Source organism: Peromyscus leucopus, chromosome 16_21 (assembly GCF_004664715.2).
Source record: "Peromyscus leucopus breed LL Stock chromosome 16_21, UCI_PerLeu_2.1, whole genome shotgun sequence".
Classification (NCBI taxonomy): Eukaryota; Metazoa; Chordata; class Mammalia; order Rodentia; family Cricetidae; genus Peromyscus; species Peromyscus leucopus.
In genome coordinates, this window is record NC_051084.1 from 18,584,356 (window position 1) to 18,598,944 (window position 14,589).

A 14,589-nucleotide genomic window follows, 5' to 3' on the forward strand; every position below is an offset into this window, starting at 1 on the left:
CGAGTTCTTGTTTTTCACATGGTCTGATGTGTCCCAGGTCTGATGAAAAGCTCATGATTATGCCTTTCCTTTGTCACATTAAAGAATTCTTATTTACATGTATTCATTCTGTATATACATGTGTGCGTGCACGTGAGCACCGGCCACGGCACACACGTGGAGGTCAGTTTTCTCTTTCCTTTATGTAGATTGGCGGATCCTATAGGCAGTATAGGATCCTCAGGCTTGCTTTGTCCACTGAGGCATCTAGCGATGCCGTTCCTCCTCTGTTACCTTGTAAACTCCTTGTATCACCCTTTGCCTTTAGACTGACAACGAGTCTGGAGAAGGAGGAGGTAGTGCTTGGGTTCATGTTCTCCCTACAGATGTTCAACCGACTTAGCAGCTCGTCAGCCAACTGGCCACTGTGATGTCTTAGAGCCCACCTTCCTTACACGTTGCCCAGCAGCTGGGCACCCTCCTTTGACAGGTCAGGTACACCTTTGCACACCTGTCATTTCCTCCTTTCTGAATGTTCATTCATCTTTGTTTCCTATTTCAAAGTCCAGCTGTCAATCTTGGATGTCCAGTGTGTCATCTGTCTAGTGTAATTCCCAGCACTGGGGTGACGGCTGGTTCCTCGTTTCCCAGTCCTTTTTCCTCTCTTTTATGATTCTCTTTCAAGTTTTCTCAATGTCGTCATTATTCCACATTCCCACACAGTTTGCTTGCTATCCGCCTTTTATTGTTCTATTAACAGTCGCTTAGACACGACAGGCTTCCTTGACTTTTAAGAGTTACTACTTTCTTGTCTGACAATGCCAGGAACTTGGAACATTAATTCTGTTCCTGCACTGGGTAGAAGGATGCCCTATGCCCTCGTTTTAATCCCCAAAGTCTACAAAATTATCCCGGGGGCCACCCAAACCCATGCGCTGAAGCTCAGTACGCTGGATAGTTTTATGTCAGCTTGACACAGCTAGAGTCATCTGAAAGGAGGGAGCCTCAACTGGGAAAAAGCCTCATAAGATGTAGGGCATTTTTTTTTTTTTTTAGTTATTGATGGGGGAGGGCCCAGATCATTCTGGGTGGTTCCATCCCTGGGCTGGTGGTCCTGGGTTCTATAAGAAAGCAGGCTGAACAAGCCATGGGAAGCAAGCCAATAAGCAGCACCCCTCCATGGCCTCTGCATCAGCTCCTGCCTTGAGGTTCCAGCCCTGTTTGAGTTCCTGTCCTGACTTCTTTCAGTGATGAACAGACATATGGAAGTATAAGATAAATAAATCCTTTCCTCCCCAACTTGCTTTTTGGCCATGGTGTTTAATCACAGCCATAGAACCCTAAGATAGGCAGGCACTTGTTCATCTTGACCTGGAAGATTTCAGCGTGAGGAGGTCTCTGTAGGTGTCCCTGGTTTGGAGCGGAGGATGTGGTGATAAGGAATGGGGGTAGCCTTCTCAAGCAAAAGCCAGATGACAGCCACAAGGAAACCAGGACCACGATGACGGTGGGACTTGAAAGAGTCTTGGGGTGACTCTCCCAGGGTCTCTACAGAGGCCTTGAAGAGTGACCCCAGTTACTCACATGGGCTCACCCTACAGAAGCCTGAGGGAAAGGTTGGAGCCACTAAACACACCCAGCAATGGAGAAGGAGAGCACACCCCCCACTCGTTCTGTTACTAGCTCATGAATTTCATTTCATTTCATTCAGACAGGGCGTCTTGGGGCTTCTGTTGCTGTGAAGAGACACCATGACCATGGGAAAACATTTCACTGGAGTGACTTACATTTTCAGAAATTTAGTCCATTATCATCACAGTGTGACAAGGTGGCACGCAGGCAGACATGGTGCTGGAGAAGGAGCTGAGAGACCTTACATCTTGACTCGCAGGCAGCAGGAAGCAATCTCAAACACGGGGTGATATCTTGAGCATATATGAGTTCTCAAAGCCCACCTCCATAATGACACACTTCCTCCAACAAGGCCATACCTCCTAATAGTGCCACTCCCTTTGGGGGCCATTTTCTTTCAAATCACCACACAGGGTCTCATACAGCTAGGTTGGCCTCAAACTTACTATACAGCCAAGGGTGACTTGAACTTCTGATCCTCCTGCCTCTACCTCCCAAGTGCTAGGATTACAGGTGTGCACCACTATGCTTGTTTTATGCTGTGCTGGAGATCAAATGCAGGACTTTGTACAGACTAGGCAAACACTCTAACACACTGGCTCTCAACCTTCCTAATGCTGTGACCCTTTAATATGGTTCCTCATGTTGTGGTGACCCCCAACCATAAAATAATTTTGTTGCTACTTCATAACTGTGATTTTGCTGCTGTTATAAATTGTAAACATCTGATATGCAGGATATCTGATATGTAACCCCTGTGGAAGGGTTGTTCACTCCCAAGGGGTCGCAAGCACAGGCTGAGAACCACTGCTCTAACACCTGGGCTCCCGCTCCAGCCCCAGGCCAAGGTCACAAGTTTTAACCCACATAAGTTTACCTCCTGGACATCTTCAGTGACCTCGGTCAGCACTGCACGATCTCTGCCCTGCATTGTTCTCTGCACCCTTCTCCGAGTTTATCTTGTATTCATTTTTGTTTATGCGTGTTTGTGTGAGTGAATGCCACAAGCGTATGTGAGTACTTGAGGAGGCCAGAAGAGGGCATCTGAGCCCTGGAGTTGGAGTTGGAGTGATTGTGGGCCACCCAGTGTGCATGCTGGGAATTGAACTCGGGCCCTCTGCAGGAGCAGAACTTTTTAACCACCGAGCCATGGCTCCAGCGCCAAGTTTCTTTTGGTTCGTGATTCTCTTGCCTCAGGGGTATCTTTTCATTGTCCATTGGAAACAAATTATCCCTGCTTTTGTTTGTCTGAAGTCTTCACTGCCTTCTTGGATGAATATTTCTCTTGCATGGTATAGTCATAGACATAAAGAGTGTGTTGACTTACAGCCCTTAGAATAAAATAAACCTCTGTGAAGTCCACATTGAATTCCATAGTCACCAAACAAATGAGGACAAAGGGAAAACTTAGGGCAAAGAAAATGTGAATGGATACATTACAAGGAGTGGGGGAAACAAACTATTCCTTCACTGATGTAGTCAGGACCTGTGGATGAATGCTAAGGTTCATGGGTAGAATTTTCACAGAAAGGCAGGACGTATGCATGGCTTCCATATTAACATGCACTATTTCCTGTCTCCAGGAGGTAATGCTTAGCATCCCTCCCGCCTTGATGCAGACTGGACCTAAGATCCCACTTTTCATCAACAGAATGAAGGGGGAAACAATGACTTGTGCAGGAGAAACTGGGAGGGTGCCATCTCACCCGAGAGGCCAGGACCAGTGTTCTCAGTCGTAAGTCACGGTGGGCTCTGGACCGATGTGATGGGAAAGATAGTCAAGAACAGTGTCCTCAGTCGTAAGTCATGGTGGGCTCTGGACCGATGTGATGGGAAAGACAGTCTCCTCTGGTTCCTCCCAGAAGTTCATGCCCTAGTCTAACCCTGAGAGGCACTGAACAGCCCTGGGCTTTGCAGGGCTCTGCCAAGAGCTCTTCAAGAGTATCAAGACCATGAAAGACACCAGAGACTGAGAAACTGTTCCAGGCTTGAGGAATTGAGGGACACTTGGCAAAATGCAACCAGGTATCCTGGAGCAGAGGACACTGGTAAAGGACTGGGGATTCCAGTGTTATTTGATTGTAGCAAATGTAGTGTCTTGGTCTGATGAGGATACCATAGAGAGCCTAGTGAAGGCTACATGGTGACTCTTAGGTAAATACGTACCTTTCTACATAGACAGTTTGATTAACTAATTAAAATCTTACAAAAATCCATCTGGAACTTTCTGTCTCTACTTTCTAAAGATCTGGTTCTGCAGTCTTCTTGTTAAAGCTAGCCATGAGGCCCGCCTACTTTGGAAGCAGCAGCTGTCCATTCCTGCCGGAGGATCCGTCCGTCTGTGGCAGCCAGCTCTGGGATGTGTGACACATCTTTGTATTTGTTGTGGTCTTGTCTGGGCTCGCTGACATTCAGAGCTGGTTGGCTGGTGATTCACATGGCTATGTACACTCCTTCTCCTCCCTCAGACTAGCCTGGGCATGGTCTGATGGTAGTGGCAGAGGCATGGGAGGAAGCAGGTTAACTGCTGGTCTTCTCCAAAGCCTGGAGGTTCTCTGACATCATTTCAACAAAGAGTCATGGCAACTTGGCCAGTGTGACTAAGAAGAATCAAATCCCACAAAGATAGGATTCAGGGGTTAAGCCCCAGTCTGTATTCCCAGCTTGCTACCAAGAATTGGCCTGAAGGGCAGGCATCAGAAACATAGCATTTGCTTGCTGCTCTGCTGGGTGCGGGGGAGCTCTGTCTCTGTCTCTCTCTCTCTCTTTTTTTTTTTTTTTTTTTTTTTTTTTTTTTTTTTTTTTTTTTTTTGGGACAGGGTTTCTCTGTGTAAGTCCTTCCTGGATCTTGCTCTGTAGACCAAGCTGGCCTCGAACTCACAGAGATCCGCCTGCCTCTGCCTCCCGAGTGCTGGGATTAAAGGCGTGTGTCACCAATGCCCGGCGCAGCTCTGTCTCTTTAGCACCAGACAACATCTCCTCAAAGTGAGGTCTAACCAACATCCCACTTAATAGGGAAGCTGGGTTCCACTCTCATCCTCCTTTCTTACAGACACTAAGGGCAGTAGCTCTGATGATCCCTACCTGAGGGGATTTCCCCTTGGCTATCTGTGAGGATGTGGGCTGCTGAGAATTTGTCCTGAGGGTCAGAATCAAAGGTTTGAGAGAGATGGGTGCCTACAAACCCCTCCAGGTCTGTGTTCATTATTTTATATAACCTAGAGTGGTCCATGGGCAAAGACCTTGGAGCAAAGTTTGGCTGTGGGCATTCCCATAGGCATCTCTCTGAAGGATGAAGGGCTAAGGGAAGAGGAGTCATTCCAGAGTAACCAGATCCTCATGTCAAAGCCTTTTGATTCAGTAGGTAACCAGATTCCCCAGGCAAGGGTATTGTCAGCTCCTGCCCCTCCTCCTGAAGGTCCCCTGGACTAAGCCATCTTCCTCCTCCTGGCGAGGCTCCAACCTCTTTTGCAGATGAGGCCTGGTCAAGCCCCTGCCTTCCTCCTGAGAATCCATGGTTAGCACCCTACCCTCTTGCTGAGGGTCCCTGCTCAGGTTCCCATCCTCTTGCTGGGGCCCTTGGTCAGGCTCTCTTTCTGGCTGTTCTACCGTTGCAGCATTAGGTCCAACAATCAGAAATAGAAAGGGGCCTCAGTGGGCTGCCCTGGGGGAATTTGAGGGCCCCTTCCCACCCTACAGGCTGCCATGAATCTTTGGGTCTGCCCAGAGTAGAAAGAAGTAGATGTTACCCACAAGGACCCCCAGAGCTCCTGGCAGGCACTCTACTGTGCAAAGCAGAGAGGATGATGCCTATGGGTGCATCTGTCCCCTAGCAGGGATATATTTCCTCTCTAGTCCTCCATTTTCTCCCTCCCTTCCTGTCTATGCCCCCTCCTCCCGCCATGATGTCTCAACTTCTTCTTCTGGAGTCCACACTGGGGAAGGTCAACATTAACTTTTTTCTTTCCCATACTTTTCCATCCTCAAATTGCAAAATGGAAAAAGAAAGAAAGCAAGGAAATCACTTTAGCAGACTTCCCAATAGCCGGCATGGCTCCGAGCCCGGGCTCAGCCTTCAGCGTCAGCAGCTCTCATGATCGGTGGGGACCTGGTATCATCAGTGAGTCTCTTGGCTTCTGTTCACATCCCTGGATGGAGCCTGGACTTCTAAAAAAGCAACTTCGATGCTTTTGAATCACTGGTAACAGCAGAAGCCCAAGAAGTACTGGCTCTTGGTTGAGAAGGTCTGGGGACCACATTCTGGGGACCACGTGAGACCCAAGAGCACTCAGCAGCTACAGGGTCAATGCTGGTGTAGTCGCTGTTTGTTTCCTTCTAGACAAAGAACTGGCTGGGGCTGCCACATGTCTGACGAACATGTAAGGTAGGCATGTGTGAGGTGTGTGTGTGTGTGTGTGTGTGTGTGTGTGTGTGTGTGTGTGTGTGTAATAGGCATATGTGATATGGGTAGGTGGGAGGTGGGTGTTGAGGAGACATGGGTGGGTATGTAGGAGGTAGATATGTGTGTGAGATGTGATATGTATGCGAAGTGGGTATACGTGAGGCATATGTGAGGGGTGTGTGTGTGTGTGTGTGTGTGTGTGTGAGAGAGAGAGAGAGAGAGAGAGAGAGAGAGGGAGGGAGAGGGAGAGAAAGAGAGAGAGAGAGAGAGAGAGAGAAATGTGAGAACTAAAAGAGAGAGGTATGTGTGAGAGCTGTGTATATGAGGTAGGTATGTGTATGAGATGGATGCATATGAAATAGGTGTGTGAGGCAGAGGTGTGAAGTATGTGTATCAGATGGGTATTCATGGGGTGTGTGTATATATGCATGTGGGCATGTGTGTGAAGTGGGTATGTGAGTCAAGTGTAGGTGTGAGGTGGATATGGGTGAGAGTTGTGTGTATGAGGTAGGTGTAGGTGTGTGAGGTAGGTATATGTGTGAGGTGGGCATATGTGTGTGAGGTAGGTGTGCGTGTGAGGTATGTGTATGAGATGGATGCACATGAAGCAGGTGTGTGAGGTAGGAGTGGTGAATCGGGAGTGTGAGGCAGGTGTATGAGGCAGGTATGTGAAGTGAATATGTGATGTATGTGTATGAAGTAAGAGTGTGAGGTATGTGTGTGAGGTATTTGTGTGAGGTGTGTGTATGAGTTATGTGCATGAGGTAGGTGTGTGAAGTGCATGTATAAGGTATGTGTATGAGGCTGGTGTGTGACCTGAGGTATGCAGGCACACACCTCTGGCCTGCAGAAGGAACAGGTATATCCTTGTGCAGGCTGCTGCAGGGAAGCACACCCTGAGGGTCCACAGTGGATCTAATGAGCTCATCATGCATGCTTCCCACACACAGCTTTGTCATAGGGGTCCTAGTGTCTGAACAGGGGTATGCTTGAGAGCTTGTTTTGATACAGTCGCTTAAACGCCAGACATACTAAGTTTGACATACCAGGACACAGGACTGGATGACAGCATAATCTTGGAGCCATGGAGCCGGATACAGTTGTCCAGGAAGTGCTGGGCTAGACAGCAGGGGAGGATCTCGGTGTGATGGAAAGGATGGTGCCATTAGTGGGTGGACTGAAGGGGAGGGCAGTGAGGTTGGCTGAGGAAATGCTGAGTGACCCTATAGACTGGATAGGAAGTGGGCTAACCTGTTGACTGGTTGGTTGTTAAGCAGAGGATACCCAGCTGACAGACAGGAAGGGAGGCGAGGCCACTATGTTGACTGACTGAATGGGCAGAAGGCAGAGCTTTCTGTTGACTGGTTGGGAGTAGAGGACACTTGGTTGTCAGACTGGATGGGCACTCCACTAACTAACTGGACTGTGAAGTGGCACCCCAGGAACTGAAAACACCCTGAGCATCTGTGGGCTTTTGTGCTGGGCCCTCACAGCTCTGTAAGATGACTACAGGTCCCTGAGAAGCAACTGAGTCGAGCAGGCACAGGAGGAACCCTGTCCATCTTTCTGTGTCAACATCAGGGCAAAGCGTCCTGTGTGCCTGTTCCCACTGCTGGGAAAACAATGACGTCTGCAATAGGAAGGATGACCTTACCCACAGACCTCATCCAGCACACTTTTCCCAGCCACACTCCCACAGTCCACCACCCCCAGGAGCCTAGGCTCTCTAGCCCTTGTCTAGGCTTCCACACTGTTTATCACTCTCTATTATGATGGTTTGTAGGGCCCAGTATCTGGACTTCTTTGGGTTTTCACTCACTGTCTGGAAAGCGTCCAAGCACATAAAATTTAAGCTAAATCTGTATGCCCTTCTTGTCAATCTGTCTTTTGTGAGTTTAATGTGTGGACCTCAGTAATAGAACACAAAAGGGTAGAGGCAACGCTCTTCGACACACAAGGGTCCTAGACATCTGTGCTGGCTTGGAAAGTCCACCTTAACCCCACTCTGTGTCACAGGATTGGCTGATGCACGGCTGTAGGGGGCACGGGAATCATTGTGACAGTCTTGTATTTTTTTTTTTCAAACATATGGTACTAGCTTTGTGTGGAGCCTTTCCTCGGAACCTGGAGTGGAGAATCAGACTCCAGATTCCCATTTCACCAGTCAGAGAAAAGAACTCAACCTCACAAAAGCCCAGGAATGTCTTGGTTTTCCAGGGCTCCACAGTGAGCCGAAGTTCTGTGACTTCCCTGGGACCTGACTTTGGGGAGAGGAAAGGCCATTTCCTCCTATTAGTCACCAGTATCTGTGTTTATTATTGTAGTCTTCCTCAGACATATGTTGGAGCTGGTATTTATTTGTGGAAGGAAAGAAAACATTAAAACATTTGCTTTGTTACAAAATAAAAGCCACATTTCCAGGAGCCCCCCACCCCCATGTCTGTTCAGTGGTGAAGCAATGGAGCAGCCCCTTTACACCCTAGGACAGAGAACTCTGGAGGAAGCCCCCAGGCTGTTGTTCTTCCCTCTGGCTTCACAAATAAACCAAAGTCTAACGCTAACCTCCCGCTGAACCTCGAAACTGAGCCACCACAGAGAATCCCAAACCCAAGCTCAGCCATTTGTCTAGGCTGGGAAGTGGGTTTTGATGTGTACGCTCACACTCTCTGCCATACACAGTATGCTCACACTCTGTGCCATACACAGCAAGAACAGGCAGCTGCCAGGTCTCAGCTCTCTAAGCCCTCGGAACAGGACAGCGGGGCTGGGGTCTCAGGCCCAAGGCATTTAAAGTCTGCTACCAGGTACTATCCCTCCCCTTTCATGGGCCACCCCAGGTATGGCCCAGAGGGGCGGCTCCTCCAGTAGCCAGGATGGCTCTCCTTTTCTTAGCAACACTCACAGAAGGGAACCATCTGGGTCACTTCACATCTTGTGGTGGTTTGAACGAAAATGGCCCCCAATAGGCTCACAGGGAATGGCACTATTAGGAGGTGTGACCTTGTTGGAGGAAGTGTGTCACTGGGGATAGACTTTGAGGTTTCAGAAGCTCAAGCCAGGCCCAATGAATGGCTCTCTCTCTCTCTCTCTCTCTCTCTCTCTCTCTCTCTCTCTCTCTCTCTCTCTCTCTCCTTCCCTCCTCCCTGCTGCCTGCTAATCCAGATGTAGATCTCTCAGCTACCTCTCCAGCACCATGTCTACCTGTGTGCCACCATGCTTCCTGCCATGATGATAATGGACTAAACCTCTGAAACCATTAGCCACCCCAATTAAATGTTTTACTTTATAAGAGTTGCTGTGGTCATGGTGTCTCTTCGCAGTGATGGAAACCTTGACTAAGCCAAGGAACAGGTTCCTCAGTATACCTTCCTAGGGTCAAAGGCCTCACTTGTCCCATGGCTTGACGCTTCTCACCTCCAGACCCCAGGGGCAGCTCATTCTGTCTCGTTCTCCCTTCCTCTTTCTCCTCAGAACTTCTTCCTTCATGGTGAATGTCACTATCAATTGTTTGACCGGATGGCTTCCAGGTCCTCCCTACCCAAGGGGTCACCCACACCTAAGACTCAGCTTCCCTCTGCACCCACAGCTCTATAGCTTTCCTGAGCCCCTGCAGCCGACTGCCAACTTCAATTCGCCAACTAGGTCCTCCAGGCACTAAGACCGGACAGATATAAACCACACTTCACCTCCATCTAAGTTCTGTCTATGGGACTGCCTCAGGAACCCACACTCACTGGGTCTCACCAAGGGAGAGGAGGAGGCTGAGGGTCAGGGACATGAACCCAGCTACGGTGAAGAACTGAGGTGAGCCACAGCCATGTGAGTTTATGAGTCACTTCTCATAGCATCCATCCAGGGAAGTCCCACATCCTGATCCCAGGAGAATGTCCCTGACATTTGAGCTGCTCTGTCTTTTTAGTTTGTCCTATCTGCCAGTTCACTTCAGGGCCACCGCTGGGTATAGGAATGGTACATGCTGTCTTGCAGTGTTCAGACTCGGTGATGGTTTGAATGAGAACGGCCCCATAGGCTCATACATTCAAATGCTTAGTCGCCAGGGAGTGGAACTATTTAGGAGGACTAGGAGGACTAGGAGGTGTGGCCTTGTGGGAGGAAGTGTGTCACTGGGGATGGCCTTTGAGGTTTCCAAAGCCTAAACCACCCACACTCCCCCTCTGCCGGAGGATCAGGATGTAGCTCTCCACTACCTCTCTAGCACCATGGGAGCCGCCATTCTGTTTGCCATGATGATAATGGACTAAGGCTCTGAAACTGTAAGCAAGCCCCCCCCCATTAAATGCTTTCTTTTATAAGAATTGCCAGGCTGGGCGTTGGTGGTGCACGCCTTTAATCCCAGCACTTGGGAGGCAGAGACAGGCAGATCTCTGTGAGTTTGAGGCCAACCTGGTCTACAGAGCGAGATCCAGGAAAGGCGCAAAGCTACACAGAGAAACCCTGTCTTGAAAAACAAAACAAGGGGTTGGGGATTTAGCTCAGTGGTAGAGCGCTTGCCTAGCAAGCACAAGGCCCTGGGTTCGATCCTCAGCTCAAAAAAAAAAAAAAAAAAAAAAAAAAAAAACCAAAGAATTGCCTTATTGCCTTGGTCATGACGTCTCTTCACGGCAATAGAACAGTGACTAAGACAGACTCCATCCATCTCACACTCTCCCTGTTTGTCAGTCTGTCCATTCACCCACCATTTCTGTCTGTCTGTCTATTGCTCTCTCTCCTCTCCACATACACACTGACACTTGGACACACACATGCTCCTTTTCTATAGCTGCTGGACCACCACCTGAGAACTAGCAGATGCTCCCCCAACATGTCCAGCCTGCAGCCCATGAACCACATGGACCCCAGGATGGCTATGAATGTGGCCTAACACACGACTGTAAACTTAAAACAAATTTTAAAAACAAAATGATACGGTCTGTCCTCCTCTGGGAAGACCATCACTAGCAGATCACTAATGGCTCTCTAGTAGAACCCCATCCTGCCTGGACCAAGTCTTCAGTGGCTCTCTGCAGGGCCTGGGCAGCAATATCCATCCCACAAGACTGAGTGCTTAGAAGGCCACAGTCCCCCACTGACCTACTTATTGTACCCTGCAAGGGGTTGATCAATCAACCCCTAGGAGGGGACAGGGCCATCCTTCAGATGGCATAGAACCTAAGTCCTAGCCCCCCTACAACTGAATTCTGGGAGGCCCCGTTAGCCATATACAGGGGCTACCATGAGCCCCTGAAGTAGGAACAGTGTAGCTCAGTGTGGTGAAATCTGAGACACTCCAGAAACTCTTCATTGAGTCTGAGCTTTGCCCCCAAGGTATGACCAACTCAGAGAGTCTCACATTCTGGAAGCCCTCAGGGGCTAGTGACTGAGTATTTAGGACTTGACCCTTGTCCTGCCCTTGTTAGACAGGGGCTCTTGCAAGGATTTGTCACCTGCATAGTTTGTCTGTCCCACAGTCCCTGTGGGAGGTTCCAGGCTGTGATGGGATTCAGCCCTCTCAGTGCCATGAGCTGAGATGGTCACAGGGGCCCATTAAACAGAGAGGAAGACTGTGTGTGGCCAGACGGACAAGGTCCCACATGGTGGCTGGAAGAGGCAAGAACATCCAGGTGCCATCTCCATGCATGGACAGGCTCAGCTCTCCTGCCCTGACGCTCAGTCTTTGAAAAACACATCTGCCTTGGAGCACTGGGAGGTCGGGTTGATGCAGAACAGCAAGATAGGAAAATTATAGGGCGTGGGATGGGGAAAGAGCCCCCACCCTTGAGCCTGTTTGAATTCTCTTACAAGGGAGAATTCTCACATAATTAACATCATTGGCTGTGATGCTGCTAACACAGACATAGCATTCTTTATGGAGAAAAAGATTTCTTGTCAAACAGCAGTGATCCAGGCCTAAGTCCTGAATGTATATCCTCTAGGGTGGGACCCCATTCCTCCCCAGACACTCTGGGAATGTCACAAACAAGACTGTTAACTTGTTTACATTGGAGATATCCTAGTTTCCTGAACTCCTGAGAGCTAGAGTTTTAACTTATCAATTGTAATCATTTCAGGTGCCCTCGGGAAAGACCCTGTAATGATCTCACTTAAATTCCTTAGAAATCCTTTGAAGATAATACCTTTAAGACACACCAAAATCCTACCTATGACTACAATGGAGGACCAGGGAGATGGTTCAGCAAGTCACTTGTGCGCCATGCAAGCATGAGGTCCTAAGTCGGATTCCCTAGAGTCCATGAAAAGCAAAACAAAAAACACTGGACACGACAATGCATACCTGTCATCCCAGCACCAAAGGGGTAGAGGCAGGAGGATTCCTGGAGCTCAGTAGCCAATCAGTGGAACCAGTTGGTGGGTGAGTTCTTGGTTCAATGAGAGACTCTGTTCCAAAAAATAAGGTGGAGAGAAATCAAGGAAGATACCAGATGTCAATCACACACACACACACACACACACACACACACACACACACCAAAATAAGTAAAAAGTTCTGTGTGTGTGTGTGTGTTTAACTCTACTTCATACTGACATTCTTTTCTGCGTTGAAGCCAAAAGTCTGGGTTTTATGTTAGTAGAGGTCTCTGTAAGGAAGTCCTCAGGCTGCTTGGGTGACAGTGCTGAGCTGAGCCTCATCCCTGCCAAGGTGAGGGATCTGCAGAGAGCACAGTGGAAATTCTGACAGCTAGGGCAGCTGTCTCCAGGTCTAAGAGGTAAAACATTTTAGTGAAGTCAAAAGCCAAACAGTGGTGACGACGTCGTCACTGAAATGATTTCCCTGGCTGGGTGGGAGCCACACCGACAACAGCCCAGGGGTGATGTGGGTGTCGTGTCAGGAATTTGCACTAGCAGCAAAGGGGAGTCCGGAATGCTCTGTGGAGGCTGAAAAGCTATGCCGGTCCCTACGATGAGTGGCAGCTACCAGGTGGGTACAACATGATGCAAAGCTCCTGTGAGCCCCACGAAGGGCTCACGTGTCTTTTGTTTATTTACCCACAGTCCTTAGTTGACTTCTTTCTCTGCCTTCATTTTTTTCTAACCAAATGTGCTTTCTTGGCAATGAGAAAATACTTAAGTTTTGAGGCATTGGTACCTCTAAAAAGAAGAGGGCTCAGCCTTTGTCTTCCAAGGTCCCTGGAGCTTGGCCAGAGCCCTGTCTCCTGCAGGGAGTCTTTGGTGGCCCTATCTGTTCTCCACAAGTTCTGTTTCCCATGCCCTAGAAGCAGGGACACAGTACAGAGGTCAGCATGGAGGCTGGGAGCCGGGCTCCGTCCCTTTGGAGTTGGGTGACCTTGTCAAGCCATGATGGCAGGCCTGCAGGTCCCCTCACTATGGGTAGTGAGGTTGACCTTATAGACTGTCTCTGGGCTCTACAACTTTCTAAGCCATAGAATCTCAGGGCTTGTGACCATCTGTCTGTGTCTGGGAAAGAGAAGGATGAGAGATGGAGCCTGAGGTAGGTAGGGGTGGAGATGGGGTACCATTGGCCATGCAGAGATGCTGCTGTACCTGAGCTGCAAGGTGATGGGGTGAGTGGGGCTAGAGCAGGTGGAGGGGCAGTGGGCTGGCTAGAGCCTTGGGCGATGTGCTGGCCAGTTTTATTTCAACTGCACACAAACTAGAGTCATTCTAGAAGAGGGAACTTCAGTTGATAAAATGCCCCCGCCTGACTGACCCATAGGCAAGACCATGGTTCGTTTATTTGATTGATGAGGGCCAATCTCGCTGTGGGCTGATGGTCCTAGGTGCTGTAAGAAAGCAGGCTGAGCAAGCCAGTAAGCAGCACCCCTCCATGGCCTCTGCGTCAGCTCCTGCCTCCAGGTTCCTGCCCTATATGAGTGCCTGCTCTGACTTTCCTCAGTGATGGACTGTACTGTGGAACTGTAAGCTGAAATAAGCCCTTTCCTCCCTAACTTGCTTTTGGTCATGGTTTATCACAGCAATAGGAACCCTAATTAAGACGGGGCAAAACCTTCTAGCCGTCCCTGCCCAGTGGGAAGAAAGTTCCTGCTGCTTCATGCCCTTCAGGTTTCAGGAAGGCAACCCTGACACCAACTCACAGAAGGAAGGAACAGGCAAGACATGGCCCCTCTGCAGCCCTCCAGGGCCGCTTCAAGGCCCATGCTCCTGGAACACCTGGGATCAGAATCTACCCACAGTTGAACAGGCTTCTCCACAGCAGCCAGGAGGGCAGTGTGCCTCATTGCAGACAGCTGGACCCTGCTTTGTCGGTCACAGCAAAGTCTATGACCAAGGGACCTTGCAGCCCGTCCATGCAGTCTCAGATGGAGAGAAACTCCACTTTCTACCTATCACCCCCCAACTCAGATTTCCTGATTTCTTCCCTGGAGTTTATCCATCCCTGTGTCCACCAGAGCTGAGCTGGGCTTCAAGTGGGGAGGGGCAGAGACTGAGGTGTAGATGTGTGCAGCCCATGCTGGGTTCTGAGAAACCACATTCTAAGTGTCCAGGCTCCAGCCACCCCCACCCCCACCTGGGCTCTCAGCTATGCCAGGAATCCAGCCCTTGTGCAGCCCACCAGCATGGGGTGGCTGCCATGGCAA